Source organism: Talpa occidentalis, unplaced genomic scaffold, assembly GCF_014898055.3.
Source record: "Talpa occidentalis isolate TD23 unplaced genomic scaffold, MPIMG_talOcc4v2.1 talOcc4.3, whole genome shotgun sequence".
NCBI lineage: Eukaryota > Metazoa > Chordata > Mammalia > Eulipotyphla > Talpidae > Talpa > Talpa occidentalis.
In genome coordinates this window covers 16,039,754-16,058,869 of record NW_023603184.1, presented here as the reverse complement: position 1 = coordinate 16,058,869, position 19,116 = coordinate 16,039,754, and the positions used below count along the sequence as shown (strand labels likewise).

Sequence of the window (19,116 nt, the reverse complement as noted above, 5' to 3'; positions counted from 1 at the left end):
TAGATGACATGATAATAAACATACAAAACCTTAAAGATTCCACTAAAAAAAATCTATAAAGAACAATAACTCAGTAAAGTGGCTGGCAAGAAAATCAATATTCAAAAGTCTGTTGCATTCCTCTATGCAAATAACTAGAAAATAAAGAAATCAAGAATATAATCCCTTTTACAAGAGTATCAAAAAGTATTAAATGTTTAGGTATAAACCTAACAAAAGGAGCAAAAGACCTATTCAACAAAAAGTATAAGACATTGCTAAAAGAAATAGAAGACACAGGAAATGGAAAGATATTCCATGCTCATGGATAGGAAGAATTATCATTGTTGAAATGCCTATCTTATCCAAAAGAATATATAGATTCAATGGCATTATTCAGAGAAATAGACCAAACATTACTGAAATTTACATGGAACCCCAAAAGACTCTAAATAGCCAAAACAATCTTGACCAAAAAAAGAAGTGGAGGTATCTCATGCCCAGACTTCAAACTATACTACATAGCTACAGCAATAAAAACAGTATAATACTAGAATAAAAATAGACATATAGACCAATGGAATAGAATCAAGACCCAAGAAACAAATCCACATTTGTACAGACAGCTATTCTATAACAAAGGAGTCAAGAGGGAAAGTTGGACATACAGAAAAATGAACATACACATACAAAAATGTACATACACATACAGAAAAATGAAACTAGAAAACTCTCTCACACCATAAACAAAAATTATTTCAAAATGGCTTAAACACATGGATGTATGACTGGAAACCATAAGATACATAGAAGAAAACATAGACAAAACATTTGTTTATTTTTGATTCTGACAATGACTTTGGCTTCAAGGATGTCTTTGTGGACTTGACTCCAACAGCAAGGAAAACAAAAACAAAACAAACAAATGGGACTACATCAAACCAAAAAGTTCCTGTACAGCAAAAAAAATCTATCATTGAAATGAAAAGATATCCTATGGAAAAGGAGAAAATATTTGCATTTCAAACATCCAACAATAGACTAATATCCAAGATCTACCAAGAACTCGTACCACTCAACAAAAAGAAAACACAGAACACAATCAAAAATTAGGCATAATAATAAAATACACCTGCTGCAAAGAAAACATATAGATGGCCAACAGGCACATGAAAATATCTTCTACATCAGTTATTGCCAAGGAAATGCAAATCAAAACCACAATGAGATTTCACCTTACTTCAGTGAGAATGGCCCATGGGAAAAAAATAGCAAAACAAAAAAATGTTGGCAAGAATATGGAGAAAAACAACCCCCCTTATACTGTTGGTAGGAATGTAGTCTGGTCCAGGGTCTATGAAAAACAATATGAAGTTTCCTCAAAATATTAAAAATGGATAAACCATAAGATCCAGGCATTTCTCCTCCTAGGTATCTATGTGGGAATTGCAACTACACTAGTTGGAAGGGATAGATACACTTCCATGTTCACTGTAGCACTGTTTACAACAGCCATGTCACGGAAAAAGCCTAAGTGCCCAACAACAGATGAGTGGGGAAAGAAGATATGGTATATATTCACAATGGAATTCTACTCAGATATAAAAAAAAAAAGATGAAATCTTGCATTTGCAACAACATGGATGGGACTGGAGTGTATTATGGTAAGTAAAATAGGTCAGAAGGATTAAGACAAATAACAAATGATTTCACTCATACTTGGAACACAGAGAGACAAAGCAAAGGAACAGACAAAACCAAACCAATACAAACCCTAGAAATAGGACTGCATAATTGAGACTACTAAAGGAAGAGGGTGGGGGTGGGAATCAAAGGGGTTGAGGACCCAACTTCCTGTGGTAAATGACAATGGATGCTTTATTGATGGGTGTGGTGTGTGATGACACACAACTGAAGAGCTGTGAGCCTAATGGCATAAATAATATACAGCATTGTAACCAATGTTACCTCAGTAAAGAAAGAAAAAAGAGCTAGCTAGCCACTTAAGGACTTAGCTTCCCCATGTGGTCAGAGATCTCGTGTGGCCTTTGGTTTTAAAAGACCTAACAACTTTCCCTCCTCTGAAGCTAATATCCAAGCCTAGACTTTGTGTTCCCTGAATATTCTGTTTCTACTCTCAGAGCAGCCAGAGTGGTTTTTCTTTTTTTTTTTTTTTTAAGATTTATTTATTTATGCATACAAGAGCTGAGGCACAGGCCAGAGATGCAGGGGGTGAGAGGATTCACCAGAGACAGAGTGGGGAGCAGAACAGGCAGACTGAGTGAAATACACTGCTTTTTGAGGGGCGGGGGGGGTGCCAGGGGAGGTCTGCCTCGCCATGTGTGTTGCTCCCTGGCCGACCGGGGATCAAACTCGTGCTGCAGAGGCTTCAGATTGCTTCATAGTGCGGTGCTTAACCCCTTGGGCCACCAGGGAGGCCCCAGAGTGGTTTTTTAAAGCTTAATTCTAAGGATGTCGTGCCCTATAGTAAAATTAACTCCACTTATCCTTACCTGTTAGTCTTTCCTTTCTAAATCTTTATTTTTTAATTTAACATTACAAGTGAATTTTTTCAGTAAGTATGTTTATTACGTAGTATAAGATTCAAAATACTGTACTCTGAGAAACAATATTATAAATGGGGTGAGAAGAGCAAAAATGAATTTTCCTTGTTGGGACCAACAGCTCCCCATCCACTACTACACTGAGCCTAAAACAAAAAGAGGAAGAAGACAGAAAAGGAAGAGAGGGAGGCAAATCCAAATGTTAACATTTCACAGAAGTGCCAAAGGTTAGCAACTCTCTTCTCTACAAAGATAAGGAGATTATGGCAAGAAATGGATGAGCTGTTTTTATTTTTGGACAGTATTCATTTGAACACTTAAAAATGGATAGGCTATTTGTAAGTACAAACTGAAATACATGAACTTCAAGTCAATTATAGTATAAGTTATAAAGTAAGTTTTCACATATTCTGATGTGGAAGCTATTAACAAGTCAAGCATATTTTTGAAAATTTAGTGAATAAAATCACAAATGGTTAGACTATATATGTATACAAAGGAATAGCACAAAGCAGCCTATATAATCCATCTGCAAGTTAGACATATGGTAGAAAACCAGAAGTAACTCTGTAAGAAAAGATCTAGATGCTATAACTAAGTGCTGTGTATTACATAAAAAATAATAATGCAATACCACACGTGTCATTCCAATGATTGCACAGCAGAAACTAATTTAAGGCAACTACATAATCAAAAGAGTTAAGAACTATAAGCTAGAATACTTTAAAAATAAGAAGCACTAAAACACATATTGTTATAAATAATCCAACATTTGATAATATATGTTTCTTTCTCACTTAAAAATATGAAAGAAGTAATGCCATTTCATTTATATAGAAAACAATTGTTTGAGAAACAACATGTAAATGGAATTCAACTCAAAGAATGTTTCTTGTTATAATGTACACTGTTTATTTCTGTTCGTGTCTTCTAACAAGATTGTGTGTTCAATTTATCAATTGGCTAGTGTTTGAAAATCTGTTATATATATATATATATATATATATATATATAAAAGATTTATTTATTTATTTATTTATACAAGCACTGGGTCCAGTCAGAAATGTGGGAGGGTGAGAGAATTCACCAGAGCCAGAGCGGAGAACAGAACAGGCAGAGTGATGAAGTACACTGCTGAGGGGAGCAGAGGGTGGCAGGAGAGGTCTGCGCGCCATGTGGGATCGAACCAGCACTGCAGAGGCTGCGGGCAGCTTTGCAACCCAGTGCTCAACTGCTGCGCCACCAGGGAGGCCCAGAAAATCTGTTATATATTTTAAAGAAGTATCAGCATTATAAGTTTTCATACTATATTTTGTCGTTCAGTCTTTTAGTTTTAAAAACATCAGTCATAATATAAAGATTACCAAGGCAGAAAATAAATAGGAGTAATCATAGAAATATTGCTTTTTAATTAATGAGGATACAGAAAAAGAAATTAAAATATTTCTAACATACTGAAATTTTCTTTATTTTCTTTTTTATTATTTTTTTAATTTTATATCATTTTTCATTTTTGCACAATGTATGCATTTTCATCTTGGTTATAATCCCCATACAATTCCCATCCCCCTCCTTTGATCCTACTCCCTCCTCCTGTAGTGTGTACTGAAATTTTCACAAAAGCCAGAACACCAGGAAATAAATGCAATTGACATACACATTGGCACAAAATACAAGACACTAAAAATCATTATCACCATTGTTATTCTTCTCCCCCAACAGCTTTTTCTCTTGATACTTTCAGGATAAATGTTTAAAGGAAAAAGATTAAAGTAATGACTTCCTTCTTAAATTCTATTTTCTGCTTCTAATTTTCAGTTACTACATAAAGGTAACAAAGACTATTTTCCTTACACAGGCATCACTTTTTTAAAGCTAACATCATTAGAATGATGCCTTGATTTTATATTTCTTGACATCAAGTTATTTGTGCTACATTACTGTCCAGCATTCAATGACAGTTACAGAGGGCTTCAAGAGCCAAATTCTATCTTTTGCACAATCAGCATAAATATGCTTTTATATAAAGAAAGAAAGGGTCATAATGATATGTAACAGCTAAATGTCAAACAGGTGATATTGGAAAATATTAAAAATTTAGACTCTAACTAGACAACATTTATCAAAGTTGATAAAAGTACCTCAAACCTGTATTCTATCTTTTAACTTAAAAAGTTTTGTACCTTTACGTCTGCCACCTACCCCCCATTCTTCATTCTTATCAACTGGTATATCATTGGTTATGCACCAGACCTAGAAATAATCCCAATTCTATTGCAAGGTTCAGATTTTCAGTAAAATTTGGTGGGTACAAAGTTTTATTAAAATTGATAGCAGAATTCAAGTAAGGTGGCATTTTAAAATCATGAAGTTGATTCTCATGCGTGGCTTGAAGACAAGTCACAGCAAAGACAAGTCTAAACAAGCATGAACCTGGAGGAATGGTGCTGCTAAGGCTGGCTACTCCATACTAGGATGGTGTGAAATAAATCCAAGAACAATCACACACATAGCTCACTTTAGAAACACATGATTTAGCATTTTTAAAAATTACTTTTAAATTTTAGAATAAATTTAGATTTGGAAAAGTTATTTTTATGTGAAATGAAATCTGCAAAAGAATGCAAGACCTGTTACAAGAGCTGGAGAGGACAAAGTAATGTCAAAAGCTTTTTTTAACTGCCTTTAAAAAGGTTTTCACCTGTGTATGGTAGACTCTTGTGACACTTCAACTAGGTGAACATCAGAATCATCTCTAGAGCATTTCTAATAAACCAGACTGCTGGTCCTGCCCCAGATCTGCTGAATATGAATTGAGCAGAGGTGGAACCTGTGTGATGCTGATGCTTTTGGACTTGGAAACCACTGACTTTGACAGCATTGAATGTATAATTGGTTCATCCTAATAGATTAATTGAAAAAAGGGTGACTAAAGAGTTGATTTAGTCAAATAATCATATATATTCCAAAGGAAAATTTGAACAAGAGTTTTCATTCTTTAACTGATTTATCAACAAATATATATTGAGTTCCAAGTAAGAACAGTGAAGGTGGTAACTGATAGGATATGAGAAAGAAAAAATGATAAGATGATGATGATAACAGTTGACATTTGAGTGTTTTCTATGTACCAAGCACTGTTTAAAGGGGCCTCCCTGGTGGCACAGGCGGTTTAGCGCAGCACTGTGAAGCTGTCCGCAGCCTCTGCAGTGTGGGTTTGATCCCGGCTGGCCAGGGAGATATCCACATGGGGTTGCAGACCTCTCCTGTCTCGCCTACTGCTCCCCTCAGCAGTGTATTTCAGTCAGTCTGCCTGTTCTGTTCCCCACTCTGTTTCTGGTGAAGCCTCTCACCCTCCCTTGCTTCTGGCCTGTACCCCAATTCTTGTATAAATAAATAAATATCTTTTTTTTTTAAAAAGACGATTTTTTTTAAAAAAGTACATACAAACATTACCACTTTTAGGCATTATCTCATTTTTAAGTGTTTGTAAGTATTATCTCTTAGCTCTATTATTATTCCCACTTTCAAGACGAGAAAACTGAAAAACAGAGGTTAACTAATATACTCAGGGCCAGAAAGCTGGTTAAACCAGAGACACAATATGGGGGGGTGGGAAGAGGAAGAACTAGAGTCAAAATAAGGGGGGAGGGTGTGCAATTGTATGCGGAATATAACCAAAATGAAAATGCATACATTGTACAAAGATGAAAAATGATGTAAGAATTATATAAAATAAAATATTAAAAAACAAACAAAAAAAGAAAGCTGGTTAAACAGAAGAGTCTGGACTTAAATCCAGATCATCTGACTCCAGTGCACATGTCTTAAGCAGGATAGCATGCTGGGTTGGACAGAAAACAAAAAGTTTGCTCTAAAATTATGACACAAACTTTCAACAGAAAAAGTGAAGACTTGATATCAGTATTCCTATTCTCTAAAAACTTCATGTCAAAATGCAAGTGAAGATTATTTTATTTCCTTGGCATAAATGATATTCACATGAAATTCACACCACAAATAAAGTACTCATTAAGGATTCTCAGATATAAATTCTGAAACATTTAGAAAATTCTCTGAAACATATAAACAAAAATACATGTATATATCCCATATGTGCAATATATATAATATATATTACCTTATATAGAGAGAAAGAACACAAGATCTATTAGGAGGGATTGGCTCATGTAATCATAAAGACTGAGACACCCACAATTTTCTGTCTGCAAGTTGGAGGTCCACAGAATTCAGCAGTAGAATTTCAGTTGAAATCCAAAGGCCTAATAAAGGGGAATCAATAGTGTAAGTCCCTATATGAATCCTTTGGTCAGAGAACTAGAAGCACCAATGTTCAAAGTATATCTCACTTCAAATAAGAGCATAAATATGCCTTTTCTCTGCCTTTTTATTCCCTTAAGATTCCCAATGATTGGATGACACCCATACCTACCTTACTCGTCCTACCAATTCAAAGCTAATCTCTTCTGAAGTACCCTCACAGACATAGTCAGAATATATATTTTACCAGGATCTGAGCATCTTTCAGCTAAACCAGGCTGACATATAAAATTAACCATTACATGCAATATGACATAACCATATCAAACTCCTTAGCAGTTCTCAGAAGTATCATTAGCTATCATGCATATGTGGGAAATGGGAGGAAAAAAGGGAATTTTATGAAATGCTGATAAACTGCCTGTGAAAATGTAAACTGAGGGCCTCCCTGGTGGCATAGCGGTTAAGCGCTGACTTGAGAAGCTGCCCGCAGCCTCTGCAGCGCTGGTTCGATCCCCGGCCCCCAGGTGAGGGTTCTACATGGCGCACAGACCTCTCCTGCCACCTGCTGCTCCCCTCAGCAGTGTATTTCGTCAGTCTGTCTATTCTGCTATCCACTCTGGCTCTGGTGAATTCTCTCACCCTCCCGTGCTTCTGACTGTACCCAGTGCTTGTATAAATAAATAAGTAAATCTTTAAAAAAAAAAAAAATGTAAACTGATACAATAGTCAAATAGTGCAAATAATAATACCTCACAAAAATCTGTATAATCTTCACAGTTTTTCTTCTAGATATGTATCCTGGAGAAATCTTCATATATGTTCATAAGGAGTTATATACACAAATATTTGCAAAAGCATTGTTTGTAACAGCAAAATTTGGAAACAAACTATCAGCAAGTAATTGGAAAAGTAGATTGTGGTATATTCATAGAACAAAAGTATAGTAAAAATCAGTAAATAACAGCTTTAAATATAGTATGACTATCATGAATATAAAGTAATAAGATAAAAATGAAATAAATCATAACATGAGTATGAAAAATTACAAAACACAATAGTTTTATTTGATTACTGCATACCTAATTTTGTTACATGTAATTGTTGTAATACTCTATGAATGTTATTCTCTAAAAAGCATTATATAATGTATAGTTATTATATATGACATATAACATATAGTACTATGTACTATATAATTAATACATGTCATATATTATAGATTTATTTACTGATTTAAACTCAGTATTTTGAATTAAAGTTGCTTGAGAAACAGAGTTAACTTTGACCTCCCCTCTCATGTGAGAGGTAGCATCCCTTCCCCTTCACCAGGAGGCACAGAGGCATCTTAATTGTCCAAGATAGGGAATTCAGGATTCAGAGGGCTATGTAAACAAGTTACTCTTAGTTTCTTACTAATTAATACTGAAGGCTAAAGTCTCTTTATAATGTAAGATCTTCAACAATGTATTATTTGTCTAAAAAGGTACATAAACTGACCTACTGCTTTGGTCATTTCACAAGTTCCATATTTATGAAGTCTTCATATATATAAAACTAATTTTTTTCCAAGTAATTGACTTTTGGAATTTTCATTATTAAACCAACCAAAAGAACTTAGAAGAGGAAAAAGAGAAAAGATTTTCTCTTTCCATAGCTAATAAATACATGGTAGAAATAAAATAAAATCATTAAAAGAACATTAATACAAAGAGATCAGTCAAAAAGAAAAAAGAATAAGACAAACAGAACACCAATAACAAAATTAAATCCAATCATATTAATAATCATATTAATAGAAAACATCTAAACACTCCAATTAAAGGTTAGCTATGTAAGATCAGAGGAAAACACAAAACCCAAGTATATACTTTTTCTATAATAAACACATTTTATTTATTTTTATGTTTTCTTTTTTTTTTAAGATTTATTTATTTATTTATACAAGCACTGGGTTATAGGCCAGAGGCGCAGAGGGTGAGAGAATTCACCAGACACAGTGCTCCCTGCTCTGTCTCTAATAAACACATTTTAAATATGAATATACAGAGAGGCTAAAATAAAAGGATGGAAAACCAGACTCCATAATACTAGTGAAGAGAAAAATGGTTTAGCAGAAATAAGAACATCTGCACTTCTTTATCCAAAAAGTTAACTGTTACCCTAAAGAACTGGTTAAATTATTTGATCTCAAGCAAACATTTTTTTCACTCTCTCCCTACTACCCTAAGTGGTACCTTGTATGAAAGGTTGAATCAGATTTAGATACAATTTTAAAAATACTTCTTAGCCTATCTTAGCGAATTTGCTTTCTTAAAACATGTATCTCTTTCCCAAAGTATACTCCAGCACACTTTCCAAACTCAATGACTCTCTTCTCTGTCCACAGTCTTAAACCACCCCAATATGAGATTGAGGAAGACCTGAGGTTTGAGTCTTACATTCAAAATGGACCACAAATTTATTCATTTTCCTTACCTCCAAATAAAATTATAGATATGGTCAAAGAGATACAGTAACAAGATCAACCAAAGAAGCCAGTTATTTTTTTTTTTTAATTCTAAGATGGAAATTGTTTTCCTTCTTTTTTTTAGATTTATTTATTTATTTTATACAAGAACCGGGGTACAGGCCAGATGTGCGGGAGGGTAAGAGGATTCACCAGAGACAGAGCAGGGAACAGAACAGGCAGACTGTATTTCGTCAGCAGCGGGCAAGACAGGAGAGGTCTGCTGCACCATATGGGACCCTTGCTGGCTGGCCGGGATCAAACCAGTGCTGCAGAGGCTGCGGACAGCTTCACAACGCGGCTCTCAACCACCTGTGCCACCAGGGGAGGCCCAAAGAAGGCAGTTGTTATAAAAATTTTTGTCCTGGGTCTCCCTGGTGGTGCAAGGGGTTTCAGCACTATGAAGCTATCAGCAGCCACTGCAGCATAAATTCCATGCCTGGCCAGGGAGGTAACCCACATGGCACAGCAGACCTCTCCTGTCTCGCCTGCTGCTCCCCTCAGCAGTGTATTTCAGTCAATCGCCTGTTTGCTCCCTACTCTGTCTCTGGTGAATCCTCTCACCATCACCACCCCCACCAATGGCCTGCACCCCACCTCTTGTATGCATAAGCAAAATAAATCTTGAAAAAAAAATCTGTCCCATCATTAGACAATGCCACTTATTGAGTTATGAATAAATATTATTTTAAAGTCTTGTAATTATCATGCCAATGGAACAATTATGTCACATTGGAAGGTAGGGCTGTTGATAGAGTTGATTTTAAATGTAATCATGTAAAATGTAACCAAGGTTTTTAAATCCTGTTTTGACATTTTAGTAGTACTTAATATATTATGAACCACACCCCCCCCAAAAAAAATGGACTACCTGTAAACTCTCAGAAATCTTATTTATACCCACTGATTATTTCCTCAATATCAATTACTTCTTAACCCTATTCATTCTAAGGTTTCATTGTCTTTCAAAGGTCACCAGCAACCTTTCATTTAATCAACAAAAATTAAATCTAATCTCTTTGAAAATAATATCTTACTCCAACTTTATGTAATTGCCGATATGAGTCTCTCTCAAACTCTCCTCATATTTCACTTAGTGAAGAATGCCTTGCCTATTCTAACAGTAAAGATTGGGCTCTACAACTTACCTTGTCACCCTATTGTCCCTAATTTCAAATGCCTTATCTACAATATTAGTAACAAAGATATAACTTACCTGTGAAACATAGAAAATAAAAAGTCAAGCTCAGAAAAACAGAGAATTAGAAAGTAGTTGTCAGGGCCTAAGGGCAGGTGAGTAGTAGGGAGAGGTTAGGAAAAGGGTAAAAACATTCATCTGTAAAGTAAATAAGGGTTGAGGATCTAATGCAAAACATGGTGACTACAGTTGATAACACTGTTTAATTAAAATTGGCTGAAAATAAAATTTAAATGTTCTCACTAAAATAAATAAACAAGTGACTTGATGGATGTGTTAACTAACTAGATAGTGGAAATCCATTCACAGTAGATACAAACATCAAATCACCATGATATACACTTTAAATATCTTACAATTTTGTCAGTTTTCCTCAAAAAAAGGTGAAAAATAATAATAAAGATATGAAGATGATGACGATAGCTGAGACCTCCTGATCATTTACCATTTCTCATATCAACCCAATAAGATGGGCATGAATGTTGTTGTTTATTCTGTCATTATCATCTATAAAATAGGAGGATCATATTGAATGACTTCTATAAATCATTTTACCTTAAAAAACTGTTTTTATTCTACTTTTAATCTTTATTTTAAGTTTACATAATATACAAAATCTGTAAAATATATTTTCAGCATTTATGACATCCTGACACACATATTTCTTAATAATTTCTAATATATTTCCTAATAGTTTAGTGTGGGTATGCCTTACAGCCAAAACAAGAATGTAAGCTTCCTAAGGTCAAGGTCTTGAAATTTTTTTCTATATTCTCAACTTTGTTAATAATCAGAGAAGGAGCAAACAAATGCTTCTCTTTTGTTTTCTACTTTTTTGTGTTGTGGTGGAGGAGAATCTTTTCCCAGAAAACAACAAGATTAATTCAGTGACTGCCAGAATTATAGGCCCTAAGGATACTACACTGTACAGTTTACAGGGAACCGAAAGGTGTCCACCTGGTGGTTAGATGGCAAAAAGATTGTGACCTATGTGGGTTTGGATTTTTTTTCTCACAATATATTTTGTTTTATGAAGACTGGAGCACCTTATCTACCCAAGGTGAATTAAACTCAGATCAAGTTCAAAAATTCTGCATGATTTTGTTAGTTAAAGAATGTAGAATCTAAAGCCAGAAACAGAAATATAAATGAATTAAAATTTTTTTCTAGAACAATGGAATTCCAATAGAATGTTCAGTGATGATATGGCTATTGAGCCCATGAAATGTGGGTAGTGAGACTGATGGTCTGAATTTTAATTTAATCTACGTTAATTTAAAAGTTAAATTCACAAGTATTGGAAAATATATCAGGGAGTACAGCTTTAGATGACAGAATTCACCTGTGGCTTGCCAAAGTTGACGACTAGGCTCTTGCTATCATTGTCTTCTCTGGAATTTTCAAAGTTTACTTCCCAGTAACATTACAGTTGGCAAATGGAATAGACTCTTGCCATATCTTTAATCATGCATGACTGACTTTGTTTAGGTACTTAAAATATTTTTTAAATGTAGCAAGATAAAGATTATTTTCAGGAGATTATGTGGTAGTATTTTATGTAGTATTTTCTGAAGTAGTTAATTTGACAGGAGGGTAACAAATTAATATGATACTCATTTTCATCCTTTATTACATAGATAAAATATAAGCAAATAATGAATTATGTTGGTTGAAAATCATCAGTTTCTGGTAATGATTTATGTTTATTCAAACTAATGCTATTAACAACAGGTGAGAAGAAACCACTATGTCTCAATAAAAGAAAGCAAAGCAATGACTTCCAAAGCATTCACATTTAAAATCTCCTTTTCATCAATCAGTAAACTTCTTAATTAGTAAATGCTAATAATCAAAGATTTCAACTAACAATCACTAATAATATTAACCATTTGAATAGGAAATAGGAAACATTAATCAATCCTTAAGATTGTGGGCTTTCCTCCCTCTAAGAATATGCCTTTAATACTGTTTAGTTCTTCAAGGGAAAAAATTCATATTCTTGTCCATTCACACAAACCTCTCAGTGAGCATTATTGTTTTGGGAGGAGGGGGCAGCAGGCAGGGGGCCCAGGATGTTGACAGAAAAGATAGGATGTCAGGTGAAGATAGAAAGCTGTGCCCTCTCTAACCAGCTGAAGACTCGGCATGATTGTTTTCTTACAAATAATACCTGTGGGTGTTGAAACTGTTCAGGGAATCTATCAAACACACTCTTTCACTTTGCTGCTGTAACTCTATAAAATTTATTCTCATTTCAAAAGAGTCATAGGCAATAATACCTGTAGGTGGTTGAGTAATTTAAAGAAAATTTGTCAGATCTACTTTCACTTACTTTACCAGGACAATTCTATACTTATTTGGAGGTTTTAAAATGCAGCATTTTCTACTCAGTTTGATTAAAATTTTCAAAATAAGAGATCTTCAAATTGAAGAATTATCTCAAATACAAGTTAGGATATTTGGGAATAAAACCTTGATCAGAAAAGGGAAATAAATTAATGTGATAATCTTTTCCATTTTTATAATTATATAAGTCACTATAACACATAGCTGTATGAAAACTGAAAATACCTCAACAAGTATAATACTGGAATAATGATTTAGTAATATGTTAATAGCAAATTATTCTTCTCAGAGAAACTGGAAGGCCTTGGTCATTAAATTTATAAAAGTATCTATACAAGTAGAAGAATAGAAAAATAGAGAAATAAAAGTAGTGATGCTTCCAGATTAGTTAACTCTCCTTAGTAAGCCATTCTATATCTATATTAGGTTTATTTTATATTAAGTATCAGAAAACATTTAAGTGTAAACATTTAAAAATTTTCTTTTATGCAATCACAAATTTGGTCACAATTTTCAAGGGAAAAATAACAGAATTATGCATGAAAAGAATGCTTGAAAAAAATGCACTTTGCCATATTAGTTCATTGTAAGATACTATAAAATGAGATAATTTAAATAATTTTTAATCAAAGAAAATATAGTGATAACTAATACTTTTTGAAGTGGTAATTTAAAGATGTAGAGATATTCTTAGCTAATGTCCACATGGAATTTACTCTTCATTAATGTCATTGTCATATAAGCTGGAAAGTATCTTCCTACATACCTAGTTTAAGACACCATTTTTAAAAGGCTCTTATTTATTTTTTTAAATTGTTTGATGTTAATAAAGACAGTATTTTTAATTGAAAGGGTCACAACTCATGTCAAAATGCTTTGGTTTTTACATAGCTAAATATATTATCATGCAAAAGGGGAAAATCATTAGGTCTAATTCTTTTCCAAAATGAGCAACTTAAATAATTTTCATGGAGACAAGTTCCATTTTGAGCTAGTGATACACAATTGAAATTTGGTAGTATAATACTTAAAGAATTAGAGGAAAATACAGATTTGAAAATTTTTCTCCTGACGTAAACAGCACTATGACAAATTAAATGAAATGTTCCATGGAGATAAATAAGTCATGAATAAATGAGGGAAAATAAACAATTTTTCAATATCATTTCTTGTTTTATCGCACTGTCCCCTTGCTGTAATAATTACCTATGCACAAACTCTAGATGGCAATATTGCACTTACTGTACTTTCAAGAAAATTGTCACAGTCAGTCCCCACATATCCTCTTTATCAACATTTTATGTGCCACGGATCTATAGCCTCTTATTATAAGTGTAATGAAGCAGAAGTTATTGAAGCATTTTATTGATTGCTCAGATCACAAGTTTACTGCCATACTGAATTGGCACCTTACTCGCTGAAGCAAACTGCTGACACCTTTTTTAAAAAGTGACAACTACATCTATTTCATGACCAGAAATCCATTTTCATCTCTATCAAGACAAGAATGCAATTTTCACTTCATTTAACTGATGTTAGGCCTGCTCAAAGCATGACACTTAGAAAAAGACAGAAGTTTAAGGTTCTTAAAATACTTCAAGTAACAAGAATGCAGCTTAGTTTCAGGGGCAAAAAATTCAACAATTATTCAAATCTAAAATGAACACCATAATATTCCCAAAAATTACCTATCAGGACTTTCAGAAGTAGTTTTCATCTTAAAAATTCTGCCACATTATTTTAAATTTTTAGTAGTAAAAATATTATAGATTTTTGTTCCATGGTTTCAAACAACATTAAAAGTTCAAAACTGAAATATTTTGGTACTACCCAGGAAAGCTAAATCAAGAAAACAGTCCAATTTTTAAAGTATACATAGTTGGGCATCTTATGTACAGTGTGTGACTATAGTTAACAATAACTTCATTATATACTTGAAAGTTCCTAAGAGAATACATTTTAAATGATTTCACCGTAAGAAAGAAATGGTAATTATGTGAGGTGGTGGAGGTGTTAACTAGCAATCCTTTCATAAAATATGTTTACAGAATTTTCACATTGTACACCTTAAATGTATACAAAGTTATATATAAATTTTATCTCAAAAAATGGAGGAAAGAAGACAGCAGACTAAAAAAAAAGTATATGTAGAGAACGAAATAGAAATAGTTGTTCCTTCAGTAATGTTAATAAATGACATTGACTTGAAACACAGAATCTGAAAAGACAAACTTTCAACACTTATTTTATGGGAAACTAAAATACTAAGATTCCTTTAAAATATTTTGCGATAAATTCCTCCAGCACTAAATGTAATTAAAGCATATTTGAATTTAATCTATTCTGAATAGAATTATTACTGGCTTGATATCTAAAATCAAACTTATTCAAAGGGTGGGTAAAGTTAACAAACATTAACATAAAAGTTTTTAACAAAATATAAGTGTTTTGTAGATGTTTAGTATGATAGTAAAATATATCTCAATTTTAAACCACCAAAAAAGACATATACTGAAGTTGGATGGTCATTTCCTCCTCTAATTATAGGCCCTCAAAATAAAGTTACAGCCTAGCTCCAGTATAAAAAGTGAAATGTAATTTTTGAAATAGAAATCTACTTTCTGAAATTTTTAAAAACAAAGCATCAGATATAGAACATTTAAAGTTCACATATAATAGTATTAAAAATATTGTTTAAATTAAAAAACAAAAAGAACCATGCAGACACAAAAATTAAATCACTCAGCAGAACATTATAGTTTTCAACAAATTTTACTAAGTAACGCGATGCATTACAGATAGCCCAAATACATATTCCCAAATTAAAATTAACAGAAATAAAACATTTGTCTACAGCTTGACACATAAATAGAAGTTCAGTTTTTTCAATACACTACCACAGTTTAGAAAAAGCCCCAATATTTTAATATTTGAGAGCATTTTTCTGATTATTTAAGTAATCAAACAAGCTAAAGTTTAATTTCTAAGTTGATCATATCTTTCCAAAGTCCTGAAAATTAGAAGTAGGATTAAAATCTCCTACAGACTTTACATCTTAACTTACCATGGGGACTACAATTTTCATCTAATTAAGCTGGTAATTATTAAGCTATTATAGTTAAATACTCATTCCCTTTGTTTCTCTCTGAATTTCAGAAATGACTATGCCATCTATAACAACTGTTAAGCTATAATGTGAACCACTTTAAATGATTAAAATTATGTTTATAAGATCTATTTAAAATTGTATTTTAAGAAAAGACCGCTGCGCATTCATTATGTTAAAACCACCAAGAATTTTGTTGTTGGAAGAAAACATTTCAAAGGACTATCAAAATTGGGAAAGCATTTCCAGAAATGAATGGTCCCTCAAAACCATGTTCGTAGTTAAGATCAGCCTTTCTGAATCTTATTTATATAGCCACCTGGCACAATTCCATGGATCTATGTATCTCTACAGTGTTCCTGAACAGACTGACGTATATTTTGTTTACTAACAGCAAATGAAAATTCTACGGAGGATCATAAATAAAGAAGATCATGTTTAAAAATCACTAATATCATTTTAAAAGGTAGTACAGGCTTGTGTTTTGGCCTCTGTTTAGCTGTGTTAGGCCTATGAATGACAGCTTCCCTGCTTGAAACACACAGAAAGCACAGCCTTCCTCATTCACTGACAGGACTGTGGCCTTTTCACACGTTCCTACCACAGCAGTGTTTGTCCCCAAACACTGGAACTCCACACAATGGCATTCCTACTTGAACACCCCCACCAACAGCACCACTACACAACAAGAATGCTAATGAGATGCAACAGGCCCGTCACTGAAAGTGTTAACTGCATTTCATAGAACTTGGTTATGCTACTTCAAAGATTACCAATTAAATAGATTCTGCTTAGCTCTGAGCAATTTCTAAGATGTTTCCACTTTCAAGGAAATAAATGTGATAAATGTAAGACTAAGTGACTTTATGCTATCCTAAGTATAATATCTCATTTTATATACATGAATCAGTATATATTTAATACCACATTAATGTAGTAGGCTTAATTTAGTTGCACGCTATAATAACCAAATTAAAGTGAAAAAGTAAAAAATGAGTACGATCATAAACATCAAACTAGCAGTTCTGACTTTTAAAGCTACATTATCACAATTTATTCAAAAGAAATTTTCTTTGGGAATTTCAAAAACCAATTTAAAATCTATAATCTTGTGAGAGAAGCCTAGAAAAACAATATTGTTGTTTTTATATATGATCTCAGAAGTAGAATAAATGGAAAGATATCAGGAGTTCATATAATTTTGTAAGTTTAGAGTTGTTAATTAAATAGAAATCATCTTCCATCTCCATTTTACTTAATGATTACTCAACACAATCTTATATAAAACTAAGTAGAAAAGACTATTTCTAAGGTAAAATGAAGTAAATTCAGTTCAAATAAAGCTCATTAATGCCAAGAGAGATATCTGCTAAGAAAACCTGTTTACAAGTTATTGTCAGGATGGACATTTAAGCCACTGATAACTGGAAATAGTGACTTTTATAAACATTGCAAATAATTGTAAATTGTCATAACACGACAAAAGAAAACATGTAATTTAACATGCCTAACAGAAATAGGAATTTGCATGGAAATGCCTAAGGGGCAAATTTCTTTTTTTTCCTTTTTTACTTTTAGATCAGTAAACATGTATCATATAAAAAGTGTTGCATGCAAAGCTTTAAGTTATTACACCCAGTAAAAGAAAAACATGTAGTTAGTAAACACAAAGAAGTTAGATTTTTAAATATTCCTCAAATTGGCAGAATGTTAAAAGTCATAAAGTTGATGACAGGGACAATTTCAGAGATACTCAAAAAATGTTAATTTTTATTCACATTCACACAATACTTATTTTAATAAAATGTATTTTTCTTCAATTTTGAGTCATAAATAAACTTTTAAAGGCAAAGCAATAAGTATTTTAAAGTGTTTTATCTTCTCATAATACACAGAATTCTTTTCAATCTAGTACAACAGTTTATATCTATTTAAATTTTAAATATTTAGGACAATGGAAGAAAAAACATATCATAACTATTACCTGAGCTATTTCTTATCTAGAAATTTAAATTTAACATCTAGGCTTTAATAAAACCTAGAAAAAGTTCAAGTTTGAATAGATTTGCTTTAAAAGTCTTTTCTTGCACAGAATGATCTCATATTCTTTTTACCACTAAATACCATTTTCTTAACATTAAATAGTTTAAATTGCCTAATAAGTGGAATCAAACTATTTAATACCAAATAAATGATTGTAATCTATTTTATGACATTACCATATTTTAAAAGTTAAATGATATTTCAGTTCAGATAACTGAATCTAAGTGCAGTAGAATATATTTTACCCCAATTTTTAATAAATGGTATCAGCTTAATAAAGAACATTAAAATAAGTTTGGATTCCATTTTTTCATATTTATTATTACAAATAGCCTTATCTACAATAATTATTAATCTTTGAGTTAATTAATCTTTGGATCCACTAAAATCAATTAACTGGGCAAACCAATCACATTTTGAGAATAAAAGTTTCTCACTGGGAAGGTGTTTCCTGCCAGTTCTGGATACTTTGTTCAAGAATTTCTTCCAGTCAATATAAGTTGTTCTTTTCCAAAGTAGGCAGCAGGAGGTGCTGTGTGAACACTGAGACTGAATCCCATTCCCAACTCCCCTTCCCCTGCATACAGACAATAATAGCATGATGCTTTCAAAATATTCATTTTTAGCAGCCTATGGCCTTAGATAATGAGCCCAGTTCTAAACTAGAACCTCCCAGTTTGAAACACAAGATCTATTCCTTATTTAAGATGATAAAATGTATGCTTAACTACTCAAGACCACGTGCAAAAAGGATTCTAAAGCTGTGGCAATTCCATTTTTATTTATAAGCGGCATCAATCATTCGGCTTTGCAATGTGAATTCTATATTAAGGAAAATCAAAGTCCTTACCAGTAGTTATAAAAAATCAAAGTCTAAACATAAACAAATGTTTATGTTTAAAATAAACATAAATAAACAAACATAAACACACTCACATTATGGAACAGATAAGTAGAAATTAAAAAACAAAATCTAGTTTAACTCAATCAAATACATTAATTCTATTTCTACACTTTCAGATTTTGGAAACATGTAAGTTAAATAAGCATAAATGAAATGAGTTACTCTTGTTATGGATTTAGTTCACAG

General features: G+C 32.7%; 1 protein-coding gene across 1 annotated transcript in view; it reads right to left on the bottom strand.

Moving 5' to 3' along the window:
* Positions 1-19,116, bottom strand: part of DCDC1 (doublecortin domain containing 1) — a 333,033-nt gene that overhangs the window by 234,276 nt on the left and 79,641 nt on the right. The window lies entirely within an intron of this gene.